This window comes from Equus asinus, chromosome 23 (genome assembly GCF_041296235.1).
Source record: "Equus asinus isolate D_3611 breed Donkey chromosome 23, EquAss-T2T_v2, whole genome shotgun sequence".
Classification (NCBI taxonomy): domain Eukaryota; kingdom Metazoa; phylum Chordata; class Mammalia; order Perissodactyla; family Equidae; genus Equus; species Equus asinus.
In genome coordinates, this window is record NC_091812.1 from 13,772,773 (window position 1) to 13,799,668 (window position 26,896).

The window sequence follows — 26,896 nt, forward strand, 5'->3', positions numbered from 1 at the left end:
TTCTTATTATCACATACTTTATCATTTCCATCTCTCCCTCTGTGACGCCAACTACGCATATGTTAGATCACTTGCTATTTTCCCACAGATCACCAAGGTTCTTGTTCATAATTCTTCAATCTATTTCTATCTTTAATCTTTAGTTTGATAATTTCTGTTGATTTGTCTTCAAGTTCATGAACATTTTTTCTCTATTCACCAACAGACTATTAGGCCCACCCCGTGATATTTTTTCATTTTGCATATTTAACTTTTCCATTTTAGAATTTCCCTTGTTTTTTTTATATTTTTCATATTTCTGCTTAAGTTCTCCATCTGTTCATTCATTATATCCATATTTAAGTCTTTAATCATATGAAAACAGTTGCTATAAAATGTTTAGCTGCTAATTTCAGCATCTGAATTGTCTCAGGTCTTTTCTATTGGCATTTTTTGCCTTGGCTTTGGATCACATTGTTCAGGTTCACATTTTTAGTAATTAATGATTATATGATGGACATTGTAGATGATACATTATAGAGATTCTGGATTATAGTGTCTTCCTTTATAGGATCATGAATTTTGTTCAGGCAGGCAGTTGAGTTACTGGTGGATCCTTTTTATATGTAAGGCTTTGCTTTAATCTTTGATAGTTGTGTCTGTTATGGTATTGAACTTAATCCTAGGGCATGGTCTTTCTTTAAGGTGTAGTCCTTATTCCTAAGGACTGACTTTTCTGTAACTTCACTGTAATGCCAAGGTCCTCATCAATGTTTCTCCACAATAGCTAGCCAGAAGTACCTATATCTTACATCAGTGCATCACACCTGGTATCATAATTTAGCTCTCAGCCCCACAACAGACAACCTATATAAGGCATCAGGAGTCTTGGCCTACATACATTCAACCCAGCTCTTGGCCAAGGACCCATTTTGAATTCAAAACGTACCTCTCACCCTACCACACACACACACCCACACACACACACAAACACACACACACTAGTGCTTCCTTGTCTTAAGTACTTTGCCCCACAAATTCTGATTACTTCTTTAGTTGAAGAAGACCACTACCCCACTTGGACTCCAACTCTTGTGCAAAGCAGAAAATATCTGCAAAGCAAAGAACTAGGGAACTGAAGGACTACAAGTATGAATTTTTCTTCCTTCAAGTTTCACTGGCCTGAAATGCCTGTTTTACAATGCTTGAAAACAATTGCTTCCTATTATGTCCATTTTTATACTTGTTTTTGGTGATGGCTAGACTGGTACAAGTTACTATATCATTGGCAGAGCTGAGGTCTCAGGTATTGCATTTTTTTAAATTATGATAAAATATATATAACATAAAATTTACCATTTTTACTATTTTTTAAGTATAGAGTTCTGTAGCGTTAAGTACATTCATATTGTCATGCAACCATCACCACTATCCATCTCTAGAACTCTTTCAATATCCAAAACTGAAACTCTGTACCTATTAAACCATGACACCCCATTTCCCTCTCTCTCACCCCCTGGCAACCACTGTTCTACTTTCTGTCTCTATGAATTTGACTATTCCAGGTACCTCATAGAAATGGAATCATATAATATTTGTCCTTCTGTGTCGGGCTTATTTCATATAGCATAATGTCTTCAAGGTTCATCCATATTGTACACTTGTCAGAATTTCCTCCCTTTATAAGGCTGAATAATATTCCATTGTACATATATACTACATTTTATTTATCCATTCATCTGTTGATAGGCACTTTGGTTGTTTCCACCATTTGGCTATTGTGAACAATGCTGCTGTGAATGTGGGTGTAAAAATATCTGTTCAAGTTCCTGATTTGGATTCTTTTGTGTAGATACCCAGAAGTAGAATTGCTATATCAAAGTTATACTGTTTAACTTTCTGAGGAACTGCCAAACTGTTAGCCACAGGGGCTACACACCATTTTACATTCCCACCAGCAACGCACAAAGGTTCCAATTTCTCCACATTGTCACCAATACTTGTTTGTTTCTTTGATAATAGCTGTCCTAATGAGTATGAAGTGGTATCTCTGTGGTTTTGATTTGCATTTTCCTAATGACTAATGATGTTGAGCATATTTTCATGTGCTTATTGGCTATTTGTATATCTTCTTTGGTAAAATGTCTGTTCAAGTCCTTTGCCATTTTGAATTAGGTTGTTTGCTTTTTTGTTATTTTTCTAGGAGTTCCCTATATAGTCCGGATATTAATCCCTTATCGGATATGTAATTTGCAAATATTTTCTCCCATTCTGTGGGTTGCCTTTACTCTGTTGATAGTGTCCTTTGATGCACAAAATTTTTATGAAGTCCAGTTTGTCTATTTTTTCTTTTGTTACCTGTGCTTTTCATGTTATATCCAAGAAATCATTGCCAAATCCAGTGTTATGAATCTTTCCCCCTACAAATCTAGGAGATTTATAGTTTTAACTCTTACATTTAGGTCTTTGACCCATTTTGAGTTAATTTTTTTATATTAAGGGAATAAGTGTTAGGAAAGGGTCCAACTTCACTCTTTTGCATGTGCATATCCAGTTTTCCCAACACCATTTGTTGAAAAGACTATTTCCCCATTGAATGGTCTTGACATTTTTAATGAAAGTCATTGACCACATATGTGTGGGTTTATTTCTGGGCTCTCTGTTCCATTCCATTAGTCTATATTGTCTGTCTTTATGCCACTACCATGCTATTCAGTTACTGTAGCTTTGTAGTAAAATTTGAAATCAGGAATTATGAGTCCTCGAACTTTATTCTGCCTTTTCGTGATTGTTTTGTCTATTCAGGGTCTCTTGAGATGTCATATTAATTTTAGGATAAATATTTCAATTTCTGTAAAAAAAAAAGTCATTGGGATTTAGATAGGGATTGCATTGAATCTATAGATCTCTTTGGGTAGTACTGACATCTTAACAATATTGCATCTTCCAATCCATGAACAGGGGATATCTTTCTATTCGTGTCTTCTTTAATTTCTCTGAGCAATGCCTTGTAGTTTTCAGTGTACAAATCTTTCACTTTCTGGGTTAAGGTTATTCCTAAGTATTTTATTCTTTTTGATGCTATTGTAAATGGATTTATTTTCTTAATTTCCTTTTCAGAATGTTCATTGCTAGTGTATAAAAATGCAATTGATATTTGCATGTTTACATTGTACTCCACAACTTTGCTAAACTCTTTTGTCATTTGTTTTTTGTTTTACTTTTTTTGGTGAGGGAGATTGGTCCTGATCTAACATCTATTGCCAATCTTCCTCTTTTTTGTTTTCTCCCCAGAGCCCCAGCACATAGTTGTATATCCTAGTTGTAAGTCCTTCTAGTTCTTCTATGTGGGATGCCACCACAACATGGCTTGATGAGCAGTGTATAGGTCCACACCCAGAATCTGAACCAGCGAACCCCAGGCCACTGAAGCAGAGCACATGAACTTAACCACTTGGCCATGGGGCTGCCCTTGTTAAACTCTTTTATTAGCTCTAATCATTTTGTGTGTGTTGATTCCTTAGGATTTTCTATATAAAGCATCATGTTAACAGTAAATATAATTTTACTTCCTCCTCTCCAATTTGGATGCCCTTTATTTCTTTTTCTTGCCTAATTTGTTGAACCACCCTTGCATTTGTGGGATAAATTTCACTGGGTTGTAATATATAATCTTCTTAATATGCTGTTAGACTTAGTTTGCTAGTATTTTGTTGAGGATTTTTGCATCTATATTCTTAAGGGATATTGGACTGTAATTTTCTTTCCTTGAAGTGTCTTTGTCTGGCTTTGGTATCAGGGTAAGGCTGACTTCATAGAATGAATTAGAAAGTCTTCCCTCCTCTTCTATTTTTTGGAGATTTTGTGAAGGACTTCTGGTAATTCTTCTTTAAATATTTGGTGAAATTCTCCAGGGAAGCCATCTGGTCCTGCGCTTTCTTTCTTGGGAGATTTTTTATTACTGATTCAATCTCTGTACTTGTTATAGGCCTGTTCAGATTTTCAATTTCTTCTCTAGTCAGTTTTGGTAATTTGTGTGTTTCTAGAAATTTGTCCATTTCATCAAGGTTATCTAATTTTTTGGTGTATGTTTGTTCATAGTATTCTCTTATAATCCTTTTCATTTCTGTAAGTTTTGTAGTAATGTTCCCACATTCATCCTGATATTAGTTATTTGCATTCTCTCTTTTTTTTTCTTAGTCTAGCTAAAGTTTGTTGATTTTGTTGATCTTTTTTATTTCATTGATTCTCTCTTATTTTCTATTCTCCATTTCATCTATCTCCACTCTAATATTTATTATTCCCTTTCTTCTGCGAGGTTTGGGTTTAGTTTGCCCTTCCTTATCTAGTTCCTTAAGATGTAAAGTTATTGATTTGAAATCTTTTTGTTTTAAGTAGGCATTTACAGCTATAAATTTTCTGCTGAGCACTGCTTTCACTGCATCCCATCAGTTTTAGCATGTTGTGTTTTTTCTCTCATCTCAAAATATTTTCTAATTTCCCTTGTGATTGCTTCTTTGATCCATTGGTTGTTTAACTGTGTGTTGTTTCATTCCTGCTATTTACTTTTCACTCCTTAGACAGCTGCTGTATACATTCTGTGAAGAATTTATAGTTACATTCAGGGGGAGACACAGATGGAATGTGCTTATTCCATCTTCTTTGGAACTGGAGCTTTCTTTTTGTCTTTAGGACAGCAAAAGAATCTAGAAATTTTTCTGTATTCAGTGGAGGCCTGTAAGCAGATGAGCCAAAATTCAACCAACAGGAAGGAACGCAGGATATGAATGACGTCATGAAAAGGAAAAGCACGGTGCTGAAGAAAAAATAATAATTAACTGAGGTGGGGAGAGGACCTTTTTCTGAAGGCATGGGACTAGAGTTGAATTTGGAGGAGAAAGCAGGTGGATACCAGGAAGTAACAGCAAGGGAACTGCATGTTCAAAGTCATGGGGAGGATGAGCTAAGGTGTTTGCCTGAGGTTGTTATGACAGATACAGAACCCACGGGGAGAGACCCACATCATTCCCTCATTCCCTCAGGGGTGAGACCTCCACAATGGGCCTTTCAGGGAACAGAGCAATGCCATAAGGTCCAGAATACGAGGAAACGCAGGCAGAAATTTGAACCCTAGGATCCTATAGCCCAAGAACCTTGCCAACCTTGCCTACCTCCTCCCATCCTGTACCCCTGTCTCCTCCTTCCCTAAATAACTCTCACAGGACTCTTGAAACTGATTCCTTGGCAACTTAAGGCAGAATCCACAAGGAACCTTCAGGTCTCCAGTGAGCCCTTCTGGAATCCCTAATGGGCCTCTGAAGCTGCAGTCTGGCATCAGATGGCAGATTTCAGGACAGCCTGGCTCTGTGTCAGTGCTCCTTTGTGTCCTCCTCAGCCTCTCTCACTCAAGAGTGTGGCAGAAGCAAACAGCACTCCACAGACCCATGCATTTACACACTCCTGGAGCCTGCACCTGGCCTGAAGGATGAGACCATCAGGAACCAAACTATTTCCCTCAGACAGAGACTCCTCAGGAATCTCTCTGTTCTCAGCCACATAGTTTGGGTGGGGTTGATTCTAAGGCCTCCTTCAAGGATGGCCCTGATTGTCTTAATCCAATAAGCCCATCTCTGGGGCCATAGTGACTGGTTCAGAGATGAAGTAACCCAGTGTGTCAGTTAGCTTTTGCTGCAAAACCAAACTATCCCAAAATTTAGTGGCTTAAAACAACAAACATTTGTTATTTCTCACAGTTCTGTGGGTTGGCTGAGTGGTTCTTCTGGTCTGGACTGGCTCAGCTAGGGCCAGACGGTCTATGTCCTAGGATGTCCTTACTTTCATATTTGTTCAGTTGGTCAGGGAGATGAGGTGGTGCTCAGCTGGGACAAATCATTTCTGATCTGTGTGGTCTCTCAGTCTCCAGGCTGCTTCACATGAAGCTCTCAGGGTTCCAAAGAACAACTTTTAAATCTGTGCTTGCATCATATATAAAAGGTATTATGTTAGCCAAAGCAAGTCACAGTGTCCACGCCCAGAATCAGTGTAGGAGGGCAATATACAAGGGTGTGCATACAGAGATGTTTAAACAAATTAGGAGTCATTACAGCAACAATCTGCCACATCCAAGATTATCCAGGAGTCTTGAGGCTTTCTGAGGAGGAGGAACTTCTTCTCTCTTCCTTGGGGGCTATTAGGAAAGATCCTTCTTCCTGTGGTCAGCATAGTATAAGAATATGAACCATTTTGCAACCATGAGGCAAGAACTAGAGCTGCTAGAGTCAGATGGGGACAAGGCATTAAGTAGAGAGTAAGGATTAAAACAGAGCAGATGTGGTAGTTAATTTTATATGTCAACTTGGCTGGGCCACGGTGCCCAGATATGTGGTCAAACATTATTCTAGATGTTTTTGTGAGGGTGTTTTGGATGGGGTTAAGGTTTAAATTGGTGGACTTTGAGTAAAGCAGATTGCCCTCCATAATATGGGTGGGCCTTATCCAATCAGTTGAAGTCCTGAATGAGACAAAAGACTGACCTCCCTTGATCAAGAGGAAATTCTGCAGTGGACTGATCTTCAAACTTAAACTGCAACATCAACTCCTTCCTGGGTCTCCAGCCTGATGGCCTTCAGACTTGACCACAACATTGACTCTCTTCTGGATCTGAAACCCAAAGGCCTTCAGAATTGAACTGCAGCATTGGCTCTTCTCTGGGTCTCCAGCCTGCCAGCCTATGCTGCAAATTTTAGACTTTCCAGCCTCCATAATCATGTGAGCCAATTCCCTAAAATAAATATCCTTTCTGTTTCTTTGGAGAACCCTAACTAATACACAAAATGATACAAATCATTTTGTACCACACCAAACTCCTCACCCAAATTCAACCTACTTTCACTTCCAAATGCCTGCACTGGTGGGTCTTATTGGGAAGACTGTCTTTGCTTGGCTGGTTAGAACTGCTTTGCCTGCATGTGCAGAGAGCTGGGAGTACCTGTGCATTTACATGACCTTGGGCGGCCCTTAACCAATGAGAAACAGGAGTGAGAGAATGAAAGCCCAACTCCCTTGCCTGTGGTGGAGATGATTCTGATATAATTTATATTCCAGAACTCCCCTGTGGGACCAGGCTGAAACAATCCTCTGCAGATCTGAGATTGCATCTTTCTTGGCCTTTACTCTTTCCCTGTCTTGCTTTCTCCACTTCTTTACCAGTTTCCTTGTCATGGGTTCTGCTCCCAGTTCCAATGTAGGGGTATGAGAGTCCCTCACACCCCCAACAGTTCTGCAACACCAGCTGGGTGTACTACAATTCAACTCAATTCTCACACTATCTACCCAGAGATAGCATCAGATTCCATAGGTTAAGAGCTCAGTCCCACAAGACTTCCCTTTGCCTCACATGCCAATCATAAGCCCAGGTTGTTGCCTGTGCCTCTGACCAACCCACTACAGATGGAGGTTCCCACAAACGTTTCTTTGGACTTTAGATGCCAACTGCAAATCGAGGTTGTTACCTGCACTTCTGACCAACTGGCTATAAATCAGAGATTCCCAAGGCCCCCTTCTTGGGTTTGATTAATTTGTTAGAACAGCTCACAGAACTCAGGAAACCCATTTACTCACTAGAGCACCGATTTATTACAAAGGCTATTAAAGGATACAAATCAATAGCCAGATGAAGAGATATATGAGGGCACGGTCCCAAACAAACAGCTTCTGTCCTCGTGGAGTGTGGGGCCTGGCACAGTGGCACGTGGAAGTGTTCTGGTTCCCCAACCTGGAAGTTCTCCAAACCCCCTCCTTTTGGGTTTTTAAGGAGGCTTTGTTACACAGGCATGATTGATTAAATCACTGGCCACTGGTGATTGATTCAACCTCCAGCACCTCCCCTCTCTGGACATCAGGGGATGGGACTGAAAGTTCCCACTCTCTGTTCATGGTTGGTTCCCCTGGCAACCAGACCCCATCCTTAGGTGCTTTCCAAAAGTCACCTCATTAACATAAACTCAGTTGTGGTGGAAAGGGTCTTGTTATGAATAACAAGACACCTATTTCACCATTTCACCTTTATGGCTCTGAAGAGATTTTAGGAACTGAAGACGAGACCAAATATTATAACAAAAGTTGCTCCCATTGTTCTTATGACTTAAGAAATTCCAGGGTATTAGGAGCTGTGAGCCAGGAATTGTGGACAAACACCAAACATATATGAATGACCAAATATATATTTCTTATAAATCACAATATTGTACCCTGGGAGCATGTTCTTAAATGACTTGCAAAATAATCCTTAACTCAGGGTGTCTTCTGGGGAATCTGCATATATATATCTTGTATATATATATATAAAATAATATAGAGTATATAATATAAACATATATTTTGTTTTATATATATGTAATACATATATATATATCTATCATTTATTTATGTGTGCAGAAAAATGTGTGGAAAGAAACACACCAAATCAGCTCAAACGGTTACTCCTGTGGGATGGAGTGGAAGAGGAGAGAGACTGTTACCGCACAAAGTTGGGGTTCACTGCCCGATGCACATAAACAAACTGATTAATTACAGCATCAGCCTTTGGGGAAAGAGGTCAGTTTTACTGTGCGAAATTGATCTGCAGGGAGAACAGGGGGCATGTGCCCTCAGATCTGTCTCCCCAATTCAGGATTTGGGGCAAAATTTAAAAGGTTATGGAGGACAGACAGGTTGGCATGCAGAAATGCTGGTGGGACAGGCTTTGACCGGTGGGCTTCAAGCCTTTATGATGAGGTTCTAAATATTTCTAACAGGGTTCTAAACATTTTTGATGAGGTGGGGAAGGAATTTTAACACCAGATCTTCTGAATGAGGGATCCCTCACTTCTGATAAGAGTCCATTGCCAAGTTCCGGTCGTGTCCCGGTCCTTGGGTTCTGTGGGAAGGAGGATCTTTGTTTCCACGGTAGTTGCAGGTCACGTTTCTTCTTTTGTGTGTGCCCTGGCTACATGATTCTGCAGATTTTCTGAAAGGCAATTCTCATTTTTTTTCATTTTGGATTTCTTTTTAACTACAAACAAATGGAAACAAACTAAAGAAAATTGGTTACCTATTTGATGGCATAGTATATAAACATTTCAAAGAACGTTTAATTACATAGGAAAATAGTAATATTTTAAAGGAAAAGTATACAGTATGAACTCAGCTTGGTATCTACACAAATAGAGCAAGAAACAGAAGGACATACACCAAAAAGTGTGCTCTGAAAGGTAGGATTGTCATTGTTTACTTTATGATTTTTATATTTTCTGCATTTATTAAGTTCAATAGGCATGTATTTTGTATAAGTCTACATGAAGAAGAAACAAATGTGTATACAATGATTGATCCAACAGTGTGGGAAATGCCAGCAGGAGGACACCTTCCTCAACATGGGGCTTCCTGGAAGACTTCCTGGAGGAGGCAACATACAAATGGAGGTTTGTGGCTTAGAGAGCAGGCTAAAGGGAGTGGGTAGGAACCAACTGGCAGGACAGCGTCATTCTGGCTGGACAAGGCTTCTTCTGGGAGAGTAGCAGAGGTGGGGTAAAGAGGGAGGCCAGGCCTGGCTGCTGAGTGAGGTCAGCATGTGTAATATGGCCATGGTCAGGGCTGTGTGGGGATGTGTGAGGAGGTGGCAGCAGCTTGGGGTCAGTCAAGGAAGGCCTGGCTCTGCCCAGAGAGGGCTATGGGAATGGGGGGAGGCAGCTCCAAAGTCTAAGGGGGAGAAGCCCCTCCCCCTACTGACCATGGCAAGGCTGGGCCAGTGTCCAGCAGGAGATGAAAGGCAATTCTTAATCACTCTGTTGATAAGAGATGGGGTCAGTTGAACTGGTCCTGGAGGGCCTGCGTTATAAGATGAGAGTGAGGACTTACTTCTTCTATTACACACTTCTAGATTTTAATTTCATTTTTGCAGTGAGCATGTATCAAATCTGAAATATAAAAAATAAATTTAAAACAGCAGGAAAACAATGGTTGGTACATATCCTCACACTTCTCCAACTACCCACAGGACTGCCCATATAACAGTTTCTAGAACCAAATAAATGCCAAGAGATATTTGTTAAATGAAGAAAGGAAAACTAAGAAGGGACAGTAAAAAAGCTCTGTTTTCAAATCCTAATTCCAACATGGCAGGAGTTTGTGTTCTCCTCTACTTCTGCTTTATTCTTTTTACTCTGATTCTTCCTTTTTTAAAAAATTGCACAGAGTATCAAAGGACTTTGAAAATTCCATCTTCTGGTAGTAACATTGGGAACCACACAAGTACAAAATAAGTGCAGTGCTTAGGAAACTATTATCCGTTTACACACTAGAGTACTAGAGGAGAATTATGAGGATAAAGAAGAAAGCCAGTATGAGGCAGGCAAGTTACGCAAAGAGGAGATAAAAAGAGGACGTCAGCATCATGGTGGAGTGAGCTCTCCCGCTGATCTCTCCCTCCACCATACGGTGAAAAAGACATTCATATCCAGCAGACAACATCCAAACACGACACAAAAGATGCCTGAGAGACCCACGCAGCCATACATCAGAAGGTGGAAAGGCTAGAGACCCCCTTGGAGGAGGTGGAGTGGGTAAGAGAAAATGTTGCTCACTCCCCAGAAGACTGCAATCCAGGACTGTGCGTGGCCTCCAAGAGGGAAGGAAGAGGGGAGGGGATGTTCGTTCACGAAAACGTCAAAGATCCCCAAGGGCCCTAGCAGCCTAGAGGGAAATCCCTACTGAGGTGAAAGCTCACTCGGAGGTGACCTCACCAAGCCAACACACCAGGAGAGCAGATAGCGAGAGCAGAGTGAGAAAACCCCAAAAGCACACAGAAGTGCCCCTCCCCTCAACCTGCCCAGTGCCAGCTCCAGTGCCTGGGACCCCAGGGCATCACAGAGGCCTCAGAATATTGTGGCTCTTGACCCCTACCCAGTGGCAATAGGTAGTAACTGCAACCAAATAATGCCAGCATGTGAAAGAACAAAGCCACACCCTATAGCAGCATCAAAAATTATATTAAATCTCCAGACCAGAGAGAAAATGACAAGTACACAGAAATATGGAATCTAAATGATAGAGAATTCAAAATAGCTATCATCAAAAAATTCATCAAGGGGCGAGCCCCGTGGCTGAGTGGTTAAGTTCACACACTCCACTCTGGCAGCCCAGGGTTTCACTGGTTTGAAAACTGGGCATGGACATGGCACCGCTCATCGGGCCATGCTGAGGTGGTGTCCCACATGCCGCAACTGGAAGGATCCACAGCTAAAAATACACAACTTTGTACTGGGGGGATTTGGGGAGAAAAAGGAAAAATGAAATCTTAAAAAAAATTCAACAAGTTAAAACAGAATGTAGAGAAACAATTCAATGGATTGAGAAGCTACTTCACAAAAGAGATTGAAACTATAAAGAAGAATCAATCAGAAATATTGGAGATGAAAGACACAATGGAAGAGATAAAACAAAATATGGATTCCCTGAATGCTGGAGCAGACACCATAGAGGAGCGAATCAGCATAATTATAGACATGTTGAAATGCTCCAGATAGAGGTGGAGAGAGAACAAAGACTAAAAAGAAATGAAGAAAGTCTCCGAGGAATATCTGACTCAATGAGGAAATGCAACATAAGAATTATAGGTAGTCAAGAGGGAGAAGAGAAGGAGAATGGAGCAGAAAGCTTGTTCAAAGAAATAATAGCAGAGAACTTCCTAAACCTGTGGAAGGACATGGAAATCCATGTGGAAGAGGCTACCAGATCTCCTAAATATGTCAATGTAAAAAGACCTACTGCAAGGCATATAGTAGTGAAACTGGCAGAAGTCAATGACAAAGAGAAAATACTAAAGGCAGCAAGGCAGAAGAAAATAACCTACAAAGGGACCCCATCAGGCTTTCAGTGGATTTCTCTGCAGAAACATTACAGGCTAGGAGAGACTGGAATGACATATTCAAACTTTGAAGGACAGAAACTTTCAGCCAAGAATACTCTATCCAGTGAAAATATCCTTCAGATATGATGGATAAATAAAAACCTTCCCAGATAAAAGCTAAGTGAGTTCATAGCCATGAGACCCCCCCCCCTACACACACAAGAAATCCTCAAGAATGCCCTCATACTTGAGAAAAATAAAAGGGGAGAAAGGGGTTACAAAGTACAGAGTAAGGAGATAAATAGGTAGACAAAATCAGAAAATTGTAGCGATACCTCAGAACAGGTTAGCAAATACTCAAGTATAGCATTAAAGACAAAGGGAAGGAAAACACCAAAAACAAAGACAATCTTGTCATTGTAACCACAAACTCATAACACAAGATGGAATGAGATGTGAGGAAAAACAATTTAGGAGGGGAAGAGGAAAAGAACTGAATCACTCTAGTCTAAAGAAATAAGAAGCCATCGGAAAATGAACTATCTTATCTACAAGATTTTGAATACAAACCTCATGGTAACCACTAACCAAAAAAGCAGAACAGTAACACAAATAATAATAAGGAGAAAACAAAGAAACACAACATGAAAAACTACATAACTCAATTGGTAGAACAAAACACACGGGACGAGAAACAAAGGAAATGCAGGAGAACCAGAAAATGAGTGATAAAATGGCAGCATTAAGCCCTCATACATCGATAATCACCTTAAACGTAAATGGATTGAATTCTCCAATAAAAGACACAAAGTGGCACGATGGATTAAAGAACAAGACCCAACAATATGCTGGCTCCAGGAAACACATCTCAGCTCCAGCGACAAACACAGGCTCAGAGTGAAGGGATGGAAAACAATACTCCAAGCTAATGGCAAACAAAAGAAAGCAAGTGTCGCAATACTTACATCAGACAAAGTAGACCTCAAGATAAGACAGGTAAAGAGAGACAAAGAAGGGGTAGTATATAATGATCAAAGGAACATTCCATCAAGAAGACATAACACTTACAAATATCTATGTACTGAAGTACATAAAGCAACTATTAACAAACCTAAAAGAACACATTAATAATAACACAATAATAGTAGGGGACCTCAACACTCCACTCACATCAATGGATAGATCATCCAGGCAGAAAGTCAACAAGGAAACAGTGGAATTAAGTGAAAAGCTAGACCAGTTGGACTTAATAGACACATACAGAACACTCCATCCAAAAACAACAGAATACGCATTCTTCTCAAGTGCGCATGGAACAATCTAAGGATAGACCATATGTTGGGAAACAAGACAAGGCTCAATAAATTTAAGAAGATTGAAATAATAAGCATCTTTTCCGATCACAATGCTATAAAGCTAGAAATTAATTATAAGAAAAAAGCTGAGAAAGGGACAAATGTGTAGAGACTAAACAACATGCTATTGAATGAGCAATGGATTAATGAAGAAATTAAAGGAGAAATCAAAAAATATTTGGAGATGAAAATGAAAATATACCATATGAAGTCACATGGGAGGCAGCAAAAGCGGTACTAAGAGGGAAATTCACCACAATACAGGCTCATCTTAACAAACAAGAAAAACCCCAAATAAGCAATCTCAAACTACACCTAACTGAATTAGAAAAAGAAGAACAAATGCCAAAGTCAGCAGAAGGAGGGAAATAATAAAAATCAGAGCAGAAATTAATGCAATTGAAACAAAAAAGGCAGTAGAAAGGATCAATGAAACAAAGAGCTGGTTCTTTGAGAAGATAAATAAAATTGACAAACCCCTAGCCAGACTTACAAAGAAAAAAAGAGAGAAAGCTCAGATACATAAAATTAGAAACAAAAGAGGAGAAATAACAATGGATACCACAGAAATACAAAGGATTATAAGAGAATACTATGAAAAACTATATGCCAACAACATGGACAATCTAGAGGAAATGGATAAATTCTTAGGCACCTACAACCTTCCAAAGCTGAATCAAGAAGAAATAGAGAATCTGAGTGGACCACTCACAAGTAAAGAGATTGAGACAGTAATCAAAAGCATCCCAAAGAATAAAAGCCCAGGACCAGATGGCTTCCCTGAGGAATTCTACCAAACTTTCAGAGAGGATTTAATGCCTATCCTTCTCAACCTATTCCAAAAAATTAGGGAAGATGGAACACTTCCTAAGACATTCTATGAGGCCAACATCACTCTGACACCAAAACCTGACAATAACAGCACAAAAAAGGAGAACTACAGGCCAATATCACTGATGAACATAGATGCAAAAATCCTCAACAAAATATTGGCAACCCAACTCAGCAATGCATGAGAAAGATCATACATCGTGATCAAGTGGGATTTATACCAGGGATACAGGGATGGTTCAACAGCCACAAATTGGGGCCAGCCAGGTGGCACAGCGGTTAAGTGCACCTGTTCCACTTTGGTGGCCCGGGGTTCGCCGGTTCAGATCCCAGGTGCAGACATGGCACCGCTTGGCAAGCCGTGCTGTGGCAGGCATCCCACATATAAAAAGTAAAGGAAGATGGCCACGGATGTTAGTTCAGTGCCAGTCTTCTGCTCAGCAAAAAGGAGGATTGGCAGCAGATGTTAGCTCCGGGCTAGTTTCCTCAAAAAAAAAAACTCAAAACATCTGCAAATCAATGTGATACACCACATTAACAAAATGAAGAATAAAAACCATATGATCATCTCAATAGATGCAGAGAAAGCATTTAACAAGATCCAACAGCCATTTATGATAAAAATGCTTAACAAAATGGGGATAGAAGGAAACTACCTCAACATAATAAAGGCCATATATGACAAACCCACAGCCAACATCATACTCAATGGGCAAAAACTGAACGCCATCCCTCTGAGAACAGGCACAAGACAAGGATGCCACTATCTCCACTCTTATTCAACATAGTACTGGAGGTTTTGGCCAGAGCAATTAGGCAAGAGAAAGGAATAAAAGGAATCCAAATAGGGAGTGAAGAAGTGAAACTCTTACTGTGTGCAGACGACATGATCTTATATAGAGAAAACCCCAAAGAATCCATTGGAAAACTAATAGAAATAACTAACAACTACAGTAAAGTTGCAGGGTACAGAATCAACTTACAAAAATCAGTTGAATTTCTATACTCTAATAATGAACTTACAGAAAGAGAACTCAAGAATATAATCCCATTTTCACTCACAACAAAAAGAATAAAATATCTAGGAATAAATTTAACCAAGAAGGGTGAAGGACTTATACAATGAAAACTATAAGATATTAGAGAAAGAAATAGATAAGGACATAAAGAGATGGAAAGAGATTCCTTGCTCATGGATTGGAAGAATAAACATAGTTAAAATGTCCATCTACCCAAAGCAGTCTACAGATTCAATGCAATCCCAATCAGAATCCCAATGACATTCTTCATGGAAGTAGAAGAAAGAATCCTGAAACTCATATGAGGCAACCAAAGACCCCAAATTACTAAAGCAATCCTGAGAAAAAAGAGCAAAGCCAGAGGCATCACAGTCCCTGACTTCAAAATACACTACAAATCCATTGTTAGCAAAACAGCATGGTGCTGGTACAGAAACAGGAACACAGATCAGTGGAACAGAACTGAAAGCCCGGAAATAAAACCGCACATCTATGGACAGCTAATCTTCGACAAAGGTGCCAAGAACATACAATGGAGAAAAGAAAGTCTCTTCAACAAACGGTGTTGGGAAACTGGACAGCCACATGCAAAAGAATGAAAGTAGACCATTATCTCACGCCATACACAAAAATAAACTCAAAATGGATCAAAGACTTGAAGATACGTCCTAAAACCATAAGACTCGGGAAGATAATATAGGTAGTGCACTCTTCGACATTGAACTTAAAAGGATCTTTTTGAATACCATGTCTTCTCAGACAAGGGAAACAAAAGAAAAAATAAACAAGTGGGACTTCATCAGACTAAAGAGCTTCTGCAAGGCAAAATAAACTAGGATCAAAACAAAAAGATAACTCACCAATTGGGAGAGAATATTTGCAAATCATATATCTGACAAGGGGTTTATCTCCACAATATATAAGGAAGTCACACAACTGAACAACAAAAAACAAACAGTCCAATCAAAAAATGGGCAGAGGATATGAACAGACATTTTTCCAAAGAAGATATATAGATGGTAATAAAAACATGGAATGATGTTCAACATCACTAAGCATCATGGAAATGCAAATCAAAACTATACTAAGATACCACCTTACACCTGTTAAAATGGCTATAATCACTAAGACTAAAAATAACAAATGTTGGAGAGGGTGTGGAGAAAAGGGAACCCTCATACACTGCTGGTGGGAATGCAAACTGGTGCAGCCACGATGGAAAACAGTATGGAGACTCCTCAAAAAACTAAAAATAGAACTACCCTATGACCCAGCTACCCCACCACTGGATATCTACCCAAACAACTTGAAATCAACAATCCAAAGTAACATATGTACCCCCATGTTCATTGCAGCACTATTCACAATAGCCAAGACATGGAAGCAACCCAAGTGCCCATTGACTGATGATTGGATAAAGGAGATATATGGTGTATATATATATATACAATGGAATACTGCTCAGCCAGAAAAAAACACAAAATCATACCATTTGCAACAACATGGATGGACCTGAGGGTATTATGCTAAGTGAAATAAGCCAGACCGAGAAAGACAAACACCAGATGGTTTCACTCATATGTGGAATATAAACAAACACATCGACAAAGAAAACAGTTCAGTGGTTACCAGGGGAAGGGAGGGGGGCACAGGGGGTGAAGGGGAGCACTTATGTGGTGATGGACAAGAAATAATGTACAACTGAAATTCACATTGATGTAAACTATTATGAACTCAATTAAAAAAAAGAGAGAGAGATAAAAAGAGAGGGCCCTAGAAGAGAAGCATGCCCCAGAGGCTGAGAGGAGCATTTACCTCAGGGATTCTAGGCTGCCATCCTCTCCTTTCTCATCCAGATCTGACCATTTAGCTCAAATGCATTTATTTACTGAAAAGCAATCAGGGCTATGTCACTCCCTTTTGTTACTCTTCTAAAGCACTCACATTTGGTATGGATAAGATTCAGTAAGAAAAACAGGAATAGAGAACCAAAGAGCGAGAAATTGTTAGTGTGCCTGTCCCAAGAACTGCCTAGAGAAAATGGTTCCCTAATCACAAGTTCACCATCAAGGTACAGGAACCAGTGCTCGTTCTGGCAGCAGTATATGAAAACTGAAACGACACAGAGATTAGCATGGCCCCTGCAGAAGGATGACATGCAAATTCATGAAACGTCCCATATTTTTATATTTGAAAGTTGCTAAGAGAGTAGATCTTAAAAGTTCTCATCACAGGAAAAACAATTTTTTGTGACTATGTGAGGTACTAGGTTAACTAGACTTGTGGTGATCATTTTGCAATATATACAAATATCGAATCCTAATGTACACCTGAAACTAATATAATGTCATATGTCAAGTATATCTCAAAAAAAAAGATAAGTGAACTATGGGACACAATAGAAACTTTGAAAAAAGTTGTAAATGATCACTGCTGCGTCTCCTACCTCATAAGCCAAATTCCACAGTGAAGGCCTTCTCAAGCTGCTCCTTTCATCAGCTGAACTTCAGGCTCAGTATGTCCTAAAGTGAACGCATTTTCCACAGACACCAGCCCCAAAACCTGCTCTTGTGTTTCTTCTGTCAATGAAGAAACCCACAGCTGCCCAAACCAGAATTCTGAGAATTCAGAATTTGTTTTTACCTCTCCCTCTCTTCCTCCCTACATCCAGGCAAAAACCAAGTCCTATATATTCTACTTCCCAAAATATCTGGATTCCATCCACCATTCTCCATTCTCACTGCTCCTTCAGGCCACCAACACCTCTTGCCAAGATGAACTTGAAGCCCGCGTTTTGTCCCTGCCTTTTCTAATCCATTCTGATCCACTGCAGTCAGTCCTCTCTCTAAAACACACATCACGTCACTCTCCGGCTTAAAATCAGTCAAGGTTTTTACATGACTCCCCCATGCCGTTTTTAAGGCTGCAATGATCTTAGCTGCTGGGTCCCAGCCCAGCCTCGCCCTTATTTCACCCCGAACACAGTTCACTGAGCTTTCCCTTCTCGGAACCCAGAGAACGTTCTGCCTGGCATGCCCTTCCCTCCTCTCTGCTTCCGCTGACTCTGATGCCCCCTCCAGTCTCAGCTCAGCTCATTTGCACAGCCCAGGTGGCCCGACCTCACACACCCAAAGGTCTGCGGATCAGGCCACTTGTCTTCTGAGCCGGCAGTCCGAGGAGAGGCCCAAGAGACTTCTATTTCGGACAGGATGAAAGGCCGAGAGCCTGGCTCGCTCACTACCAGAGATTTGGCTCCTGCAGATCCATCCACTTCCCACAAGGAGGGGACGCCGATTACTTGGAGTCCGCATCCAGGACGCGGGGAGACCCGCGCGCCCGCCACCCGCCTCTCGCGGCGGGGAGCGCGTGCGCAGTCGCGTGGCCCGCAGGGGGTCTGGAGGGCCGCCGGCGCGCGGGGGCGGGGCGTCCAGATCTCCTAAACGCCTGTGGTGGCGCCTTCGAGCCCTCGGCACCTCGGCATCTCCCAGCAGACTGACACCTTCCAGGCTGTTAGATTGCTGTTTGTAAAATACACTGCAAAGTTTAGAAGAAATCAGCACATCACTTAAAACGATTGTTTCCGTGGTCCTCCTTAGTAAAGCACGTACTGAACATTTGTTCTTGTCAATGAACTAGGTTAGGAATTATCCCATTCCTTAGTGATTTTCCACGGAATTTTAAAGAATTGTGGCAGAGAAAATTTTACCGGAGCCACAAAGAGCTTCCTCTAAATGCGGACTGCTGAGAATTGCAACTTTATGTACAGCTTGAGATCCGTTTATAGAAAGTAGTTCGCACGAAATTCATGGGCATACTAATACATTGTAGCAGAAATTATAGCTGCCTCTTTTTCAGTTACTCATTGATGATCTTATCAGAAATCGGCGCCAGTCACCAGTGCCTTGCTTGTAGCTATCTGTTCACCATTGTGCCAGGTTCCAGGAGGAGTCAAAGGCAACGACCCCTGCCCCGTGGAAGTCTGCACAGTCTTACGTGTTTTGGAGCCTTTAGGAGTCATCAGAACAAAATTGGTGCATTCTAGGCCTCTCTCCTGAGGATAGCACTTTGGGAGGCTCCGTCTAGTTCTGGGTAACCATTGGCTGATAGTTGCCTTGTGGTAGTCCTTCTGAAAAAGTAATTTATAACAAATCACTCAGTGTTTAGTGTGTGAGTGTAGCATGGAGCTAAGTCTGCACTGTTCCTAACTCAGGAATCTCTTGTTCCTAACTTCTCTAGATGAGAATCTAAGCCGTTATGTCAAAGTTTACCTTGGGTGAACGTCACCAAAGGAGAGGAAGGCGAGTCTTTTAGAGCATGATTCTCCAGGAGCTTTTCTGAAGAGTCTCTGTATTAGAAGTTACCTAGGATGGTTGTTAGAAATGCAGAATCTCCCTTCTCCACCCCAAACCTACTGAATCAGACCCTCTGATGACATAGAACTCTCTAAAATGCAAGTCAGTGCTTGTCAACCTCCCACTCTATTAACGAAGGAATCCATAATCTGTATTCTGCCCTATTAGCCTCTGGTTTATTCTTTCCTCTCTAACATCACCTTATTCCACTCTTCTCCATGTCTGACGAGCTGCAGCCACACTGGCCCTTTCAGTTCTTTGAGTATACCAAGTTGCTTCAAGCTGCAGGGCCCTGGCTCGTCCATCTGGAGACCTCTGTCTAGAAAGCTGCTCCCTGCTTTAAAAAAAAAAAAAAAAAAAGGAAAAGACTCTGGTCTCAAATGCTGTCACCTTAGAAAGCCTTCTGTAATCATCATGATCTCAAGCAGGCTTCCCCCTGCACTCTATTAATTTTCTTCTGGGCACTTATCACTATTTGTAATTACTTATGTTTGTTTATGTATTTGTTGTCTTTTAGCCTCACTTAAGTCCATGAGGGCAAGGGTGATGTACATATTGTTGTATATCCAGTACTTGTCACATAGTAACCACATAGTAATATGTTAGTTATGTATATTGAATGAATAAATGAACAAGCACACAACATGTTTGAAAGACCCCTGAGATTCCCTGTGATTTGCCTTCCACTTAGCCACCTAACCTTATCTTCTCCAGCTTGACTCCTTCTGTCCAGGCAGGCAGGTTTCTTCCTAGGGCCTCATGCCAAATAACTTAATGCTTCTGATGCCCAGAATGCTCTCATGAATCCTGTGCTCATCCATATTTTCCAGATCCTTCTGCTGAAAGTTCAATTTGTGCCACCTGAAGCCTTCCAAGCTACTCTAGTCCTCAGTAATAACTTCATACTTGGGCCTGTATGGTTTGAATCCTACTTTAGCACCAGAATGTGATGATCTAATTGTTTCCTAGTTGATCTTGGCTACTCACCAAACATGTAAGTATCTGAATATCCATGGTTTTCCAAGTATACAGTTGAGGAGCCTTTAAGTTTTGTTACAAGGACATTGTCCCTGTCCTCTTGAGTAGTAGTTCTTTCTTTTCTTTTTGTTATTTTATTGAGAGAACATTGGTTTATAACATTGTGTAAATTTCAGGTGTACATCATTATAATTCGCCTTCTGTATAGACTGTGTCATGTTTACCACCAAATGGCTAGTTACCATCCATCACTGTACACATGTGGCCCCTTGGCCCCTTTCACCCTCCCCGCACCCACTTCCCCTCTAGTAACAACCAGTCTGTTCTCCTTATCTATGTGTTTGTTTGTTTGTGTATCTTCCACATGAGTGAAATCATACAGTATTTGTCTTTTTCTGTCTGGCTTATTTGCTTCGCATAATACCCTCAAGGTCCATCCTGTCGTCACAAATGGTAGGATTTTGTCTTTTTTTTATGGCTAGGCAGTATTCCATTGCATATATACACCACATCTTCTTTATCCGTTCTTCTGTTGATGGGCACTTGGGTTACTTCTAAGTCTTGGCTATTGTGAATAATGCTGCAATGAACATAGGGGTGCATGTATCTTTTCCATTAGTGTTTTCATCTTCTTTGGATAAAAACCCAGAAGTGGAATAGCTGGATGAAATACTATTTCTATTTTTGATTTATCAAGGAATCTCCATACTGTTTTCCATAATAGCTGCACCAGTTTGCATTCCCACCAGCAGTGTATGAGTATTGTCTTTCTCCACATCCTCTCCAACACTTATTTCTTGTCTTTTTAATAATAGCCATTCTGACAAGTGTGAGGCGATCTCTCATTATAGTTTTGATTTGCATTTCCCTAGTAATTAGTGATGCCAAACATCTTTTCTTTTATTTTTTTCTTCCTCCCCAAAGCCATAGTGCATGGTTGTATATCCCAGTTCTAAGTCCTTCTAGTTCTTCTATGTGAGACACCAACACAGCATGGCAGCAGACAGACAGGTGGTGTGGTTCCATGACCAGGAAGCAAACTCGGGGCACCAAAGCGGTGAGAGCTTTGAACTTTAACCACAAGACTTTCAGGACTGGCTCTGAACATCTTTTCATGTGCCTGTTGACCATCTTTATATCTTTTTTGGAAAAACGTCTATTCATATCCTCTGCCCATTTTCTGATTGGGTTGTTCGTCTTTTTGTTGTTGAGTTGTGTGAGTTCTTTATATATTTTGGAAATTAACCCCTTGCTGGATATATGATTTGCAAATATTTTCTCCCTGTTGGTGAGTTGTCTTTTCAATTTGTTCATGATTTCCTTTGCCTCACAGAAGCTTTTTAGTCTGATGTAGTCCCATTGGTTTCTTTTTTCTTTTCTTTCCCTTGCTTGAGTAGACATGGTATTTAAAAAGTTGCTGCTAAGACCGATGTCAGAGTGTACTGCCTATGTTTTCTTCTCGCAGTTTTATGGTTTCTGGTCTTACATTCAGCTCTTTAATCCTTTTAGAGTTAATTTTTCTGTGTGGTGTAAGATAATGGTTTACTTTCATTCTTTTGCATGTAGCTGTCCAGTTTTCCCAACATCATTTATTGAAGAGATTTTTCTTTCTCCCTTGTATGTTCTTGGCTCCTTTGTTGAAGATTAGCTGTCCATAGATGTGTAGTTTTATTTCCGGGCTTTCAGTTCTGTTCCATTGATCTGTCTGTCTGTTTTTGTGCCAGTACCATTTTGTTTTGATTACTATAGCTCCAGCATTCTTCCTTTTTCTCAGGATTGCTTTGACTATTCAGAGTCTTATGTTGTTCCATATGAACTTTAGGATTCTTTGTTCTATTTCTGTGAAAAATGTCACTGGGATTCTGATTGGGGTTGCATTAAATCTATAGATTGCTTTAGGTAATATGGACATGTTAACTATGTTTATTCTTCCAATCCATGTGCATGGAATGTCTTTCCGTTTATTTATGTCTTCTTTGATTTCTTTCAGTAATGTCTTATAGTTTTCAGTGTATAGATCTTTCACCTTGGTTAAATTTATTCCTAGGTGTTTTATTCTTTTTGTTGTGAGTGAAAATGGGATTATATTCTTGATTTCTCTTTCTGCTAGTTTGTTATTAGTGTATAGATGCAACTGATTTTTGTATGTTGATTTCATACCCTGCAACTTTACTGTATCTGTTGATTATTTCTAATAGTTTTTGGTGTATTTTTAGGGTTTTCTATTTATAGAATCATGTCATCTACAAATAGTGACAGTTTTACTTCTTCCTTTCCAATTTGGATCCCTTTTATTTCTTTTCTTTCTTTCTTTCTTTTTTTTTTTTTTTTTTTTTGCCTTATTGCTCTGGCTAAAACTTCCACTACTGTGTTGAATAAGAGTGGTGAGAGTGGGCATCCTTCTCTTGTTCCTGTTCTCAGAGGAATAGCTTTCAGTTTTTCACTATTGAGTATGATATGGGCTGTGTGTTTGTCATATATGGCCTTTATGATATTGAGGTACTTTCTTACTATACCCCTTGTATTAAGAGTTTTTATCATAAATGGCTGTTGGATCTTATCAAATGCCTTCTCTGCATCTATTAAGATGATCATGTGGTTTTTATTCTTTATCTTATTAATGTGGTGTATCACATTGATTTGCAGATATTGAACCATGCCTGCATCCCTGAAATAAATCCCACTTGATCATGGTGTATGATCCTTTTAACATATTGTATTCAATTTGCTAATATTTTATTGAAGGATTTTGCATCTGTGTTCATCACTGATATTGGCGTGTAATTTCCCTATTTTGTGTTGTCCTTCTCTGGTTTTGGAATCAGGGTGATGTTGGCCTCATAAAATGAGTTAGGAAGCACCCCGTCCTCTTCAATTTTTTGAAAGAGTTTAAGAAGGATAGGTAGTAAATCTTCTTTGAATGTTTGGTAGAATTCACCACAGAAGCCGCCTGGTCCTGGACTTTTGTTTTTTGGGAAATTTTTGATAACTGTTTCAATCTCTTTACTTGTGATTGGTTTATTCAGATTCTCTATTTCTTCTTGATTCAGTTTTGGGAGTTTGTATGATTCTAAGAATTTATCCATTTCTTCTGGGTTATCCAGTTTGATAGTGTATAGCTTTTCATAGTATTCTCTCATTATCTTTTGTATTTTTGTGATGTCTGTTGTAATTTCTCCTTTCACTTCTGATTTTATTTATTTGAGTCTTCTCTCTTTTTTTCTCAGTGATTCTGGCTAAGTGTTTGTCAGTTTTGTTTATCTTCTCAAAGTTTCATTGATCCTTTCTATTGTCTTTTTTAGTCTCTATTTCATTTATTTCTGTTCTGATTTTTATTATTTCCTACCCTCTATTGACTTTGGGCTTTTTTGTTCTTTTCCTAGTTCTTTAAAGTATAGTGTAAGACTGTTTCTTTGAGATTTCTCTTGGTTCTTGAGACAGGCCTGTATTTCCGTAAGTTTCCCTCATAGTATTGCTTTTGCTGCATCCCGTAAGTTTTGGTATGTTGTATTTTCATTTTCATTTGTCTCCAGGTATTTTTAGATTTCTCCTTTGGTTTCTTCATTGATCCAATAGTTGTTCAGAAGCATGTTGTTTAGTCTCCACATGTTTCTGACTTTTCCAGCCTTTTTCTTGTAGTTGATTTCTCATTTTGTACCATTGTGGTCAGAAAAGATGCTTGATATGGTTTCAATCTTCTTAAATTTATTGAGGCTTACCTTTTTCTCCAACATTTGGTCTGTCTTTGAGAATGTTCCATGTGCACTTGAGAAGAATGCATATTTTGCTCTTTGGGGACGGAATGTTCTATATATATCTATTAAGTCTATCTGGTCTAGCATTTCATTTAAGGCCACTATTTCCTTATTAACTTTCTATTTGGATGATCTATCCATTGATGTAAGTGGGATGTTAAAGTCCCCTACTATTATTGTGTTGCTGTCAATTTCTCCCTTTAGGTCCATTAATAGTTGCTTTATATACTTTGGTGTTCTTGTGTTAGCTGCATACATATTAATAAGTGTTATGTCTTTTTGGTGAAACGTCCTCTTTATCATTACATAATGTCCATGTTTGTCTCTTATCATTTTTGGCTTGAAGTCTATTTTGTCTGATATAAATATGGCAATACCTTCTTTCTTTTGTTTGCCTTTTGCTTGGAATATCGCCTTCCACCACTTCACTCTGAGCCTGTGTTTGTCTTGAAAGCTGAGATGGGTCTCCTGGAGGCAGCATATTGTTGGATCTTATTTTTTAATCCATCCTGCCACTCCGTGTCTTTCAATTGGTGAATTCAATTCATTTAAATTTAGAGTGATTATTGACATATGAGAGGTTAATACTGACATTTTATCTCTTGTTTTCAGATTGTTCTATTTTTCCATTGTTTCTTTTCCCTTGTATTTCTTTTTTTTTATTGAGTTAATGATAGGTTACAATCTTGTGAAATTTCAGTTGTACATTAATGTTTGCCATTCGTGTTGTAGGTGCACCACTTCACCCTTTGTGCCCACCCCTCCACCCCACCTTTCCCCTGGTAGCCACTAAACTCTTCTTAGTCCACATTTTTAAATTCCTCATATGAGTGGAGTCATACACAGATTATCCTTCTCTAGCTGGCTTATTTCACTTAACATAATTCCCTCAAGGTCCATCCATGTTATTGCAAATGGAATGATTTTGATCTGTTTTGCAGCTGAGTAGTATTCCATTGTATATATGTACCACATCTTCTTTATCCATTCGTCTGTTCATGGACACTTAGGTTGCTTCCATGTCTTGGCTATTGTAAATAATGCTGCAATGAACATTGGGTACATAGGATTTTTGGGATTGCTGACTTCAAGCTCTTTGGATAAATACCCAGTAGTGGGATGGCTGGATCGTATGGTAGTTCTATTTTTAATTTTTTGAGGGATCTCCATACTGTTTTCCATAGTGGCTGCACCAGTTTGCATTCCCACCAGCAGTGTATGAGGGTTCCTTTTTCTCCACAACCTCTCCAACATTTGTTACTATTTGTTTTAGATATTTTTGTCATTCTAATGGGTGTAAGGTGATATCTTAGTATAGTTTTGATTTGCATTTCCCTGATGATCAGCGATGATGAGCATCTTTTCACGTGCCTATTGGCCATCCTTATATCTTCTTTGGAGAAATGTCTGTTCATGTCTCCAGCCCATTTTTTGATTGGGTTGTTTGATTTTTTTGTTGTTGAGTTGTGAGTGTTCTTTATATATTATGGATATTAAGCCTTTGTCAGATATATGACTTGCAAATATTTTTTCCCAGTTAGTGGGTTGTTTTTTTGTTTCAATCCTGTTTTCATTTGCCTTGAAGAAGCTCTTTAGTCTGATGAAGTCCCATTTGTTTATCCTTTCTATTGTTTCCCTTCTCTGAGAAGGCATGGTGTCCGAAAAGATCCCTTTAATACTGATGTCAAAGAGTGCACTCCCACGTTTTCTTCTAGAAGCCTTGTGGTTTCAGGTCTCACCTTTAGGTCTTTGATCCATTTTGAGTTTATTTTGGTGAATGGTGAAAAAGAATGGTCAATTTTCATTCTTTTACATGTGGCTTTCCAGTTTTCCCAGCACCATTTGTTGAAAAGGCTTTCTTTTCTCCATTGTATGCCCTCAGCTCCTTTGTCAAAGATAAGCTGTCCATAGATGTGTGGTTTTATTTCTGGGCTTTCAATTCTGTTCCATTGATCTGTGCACCTGTTTTTGTACCAGTACCATGCTGTTTTGATTACTGTAGCTTTGTAGTATGTTTTGAAATCAGGGATTGTTATGCCTCCCGTTTTGTTCTTTTTTCTCAGGATTGCATTAGAAATTCGGGGTCTTTTGTTGCCCCATATGAATTTTAGGATTCTTTGTTCTAATTCTGTAAAGAATGTCATTGGGATTCTGATTGGGATGGCGTTGAATCTGTAGATTGCTTTAGGTAGAACAGACATTTTAACTATGTTTATTCTTCCAATCCATGTGCATGGAATGTCTTTCCATCTCCTTATGTCGTCATCCAATTCTCTCAGAAAGGCCTTGTAATTTTCATTATATATAGGTCCTTTACTTCCTTAGTTAAATTTACCCTGAGGTATTTTATTCTTTTTGTTGCGATTGTGAATGGTATTGTGTTCTTGAGTTCTTTTTCTGTTAGTTCATTATTAGAATATAGAAATGCTACTGATTTATGCAAATTGATTTTATACCCTGCAACTTTGCTGTAGTTGTTGATTACTTCTAAGAGTTTTCCAATGGATTCTTTGGGGTTTTCTATATATAAGATCATGTCGTCTGCAAACAGCAAGAGTTTCACTTCTTCCCTCCCTATTTGGATTCCTTTTATTCCTTTTTCTTGCCTGATTGCTCTGACTAGGACCTCCAGTACTATGTTGAATAAGAGTGGTGATAGAGGGCATCCTTGTCTCGTTCCTGTTTTCAGGGGGATGGCATTCAGTTTTTGCCCATTGAGTATGATGTTGGCTATGAGTTT

General features: G+C 39.5%; 1 long non-coding RNA gene and 1 other non-coding gene across 2 annotated transcripts; one reads left to right on the top strand and one right to left on the bottom strand.

The window, feature by feature from the left end:
• Positions 1-9,277: 9,277 nt before the first annotated feature.
• Positions 9,278-17,651, bottom strand: LOC106844421 (uncharacterized). The gene is made up of 3 exons (XR_011497345.1): positions 17,518-17,651; positions 9,749-9,846; positions 9,278-9,414 (listed from the first exon to the last, which is right to left on the bottom strand). It is a non-coding gene; the product is annotated as an uncharacterized lncRNA (long non-coding RNA).
• Positions 17,156-17,257, top strand: LOC123280319 (U6 spliceosomal RNA). Its single transcript, XR_006519126.1, has one exon. It is a non-coding gene; the product is annotated as a U6 spliceosomal RNA (small nuclear RNA).
• Positions 17,652-26,896: the final 9,245 nt, after the last annotated feature.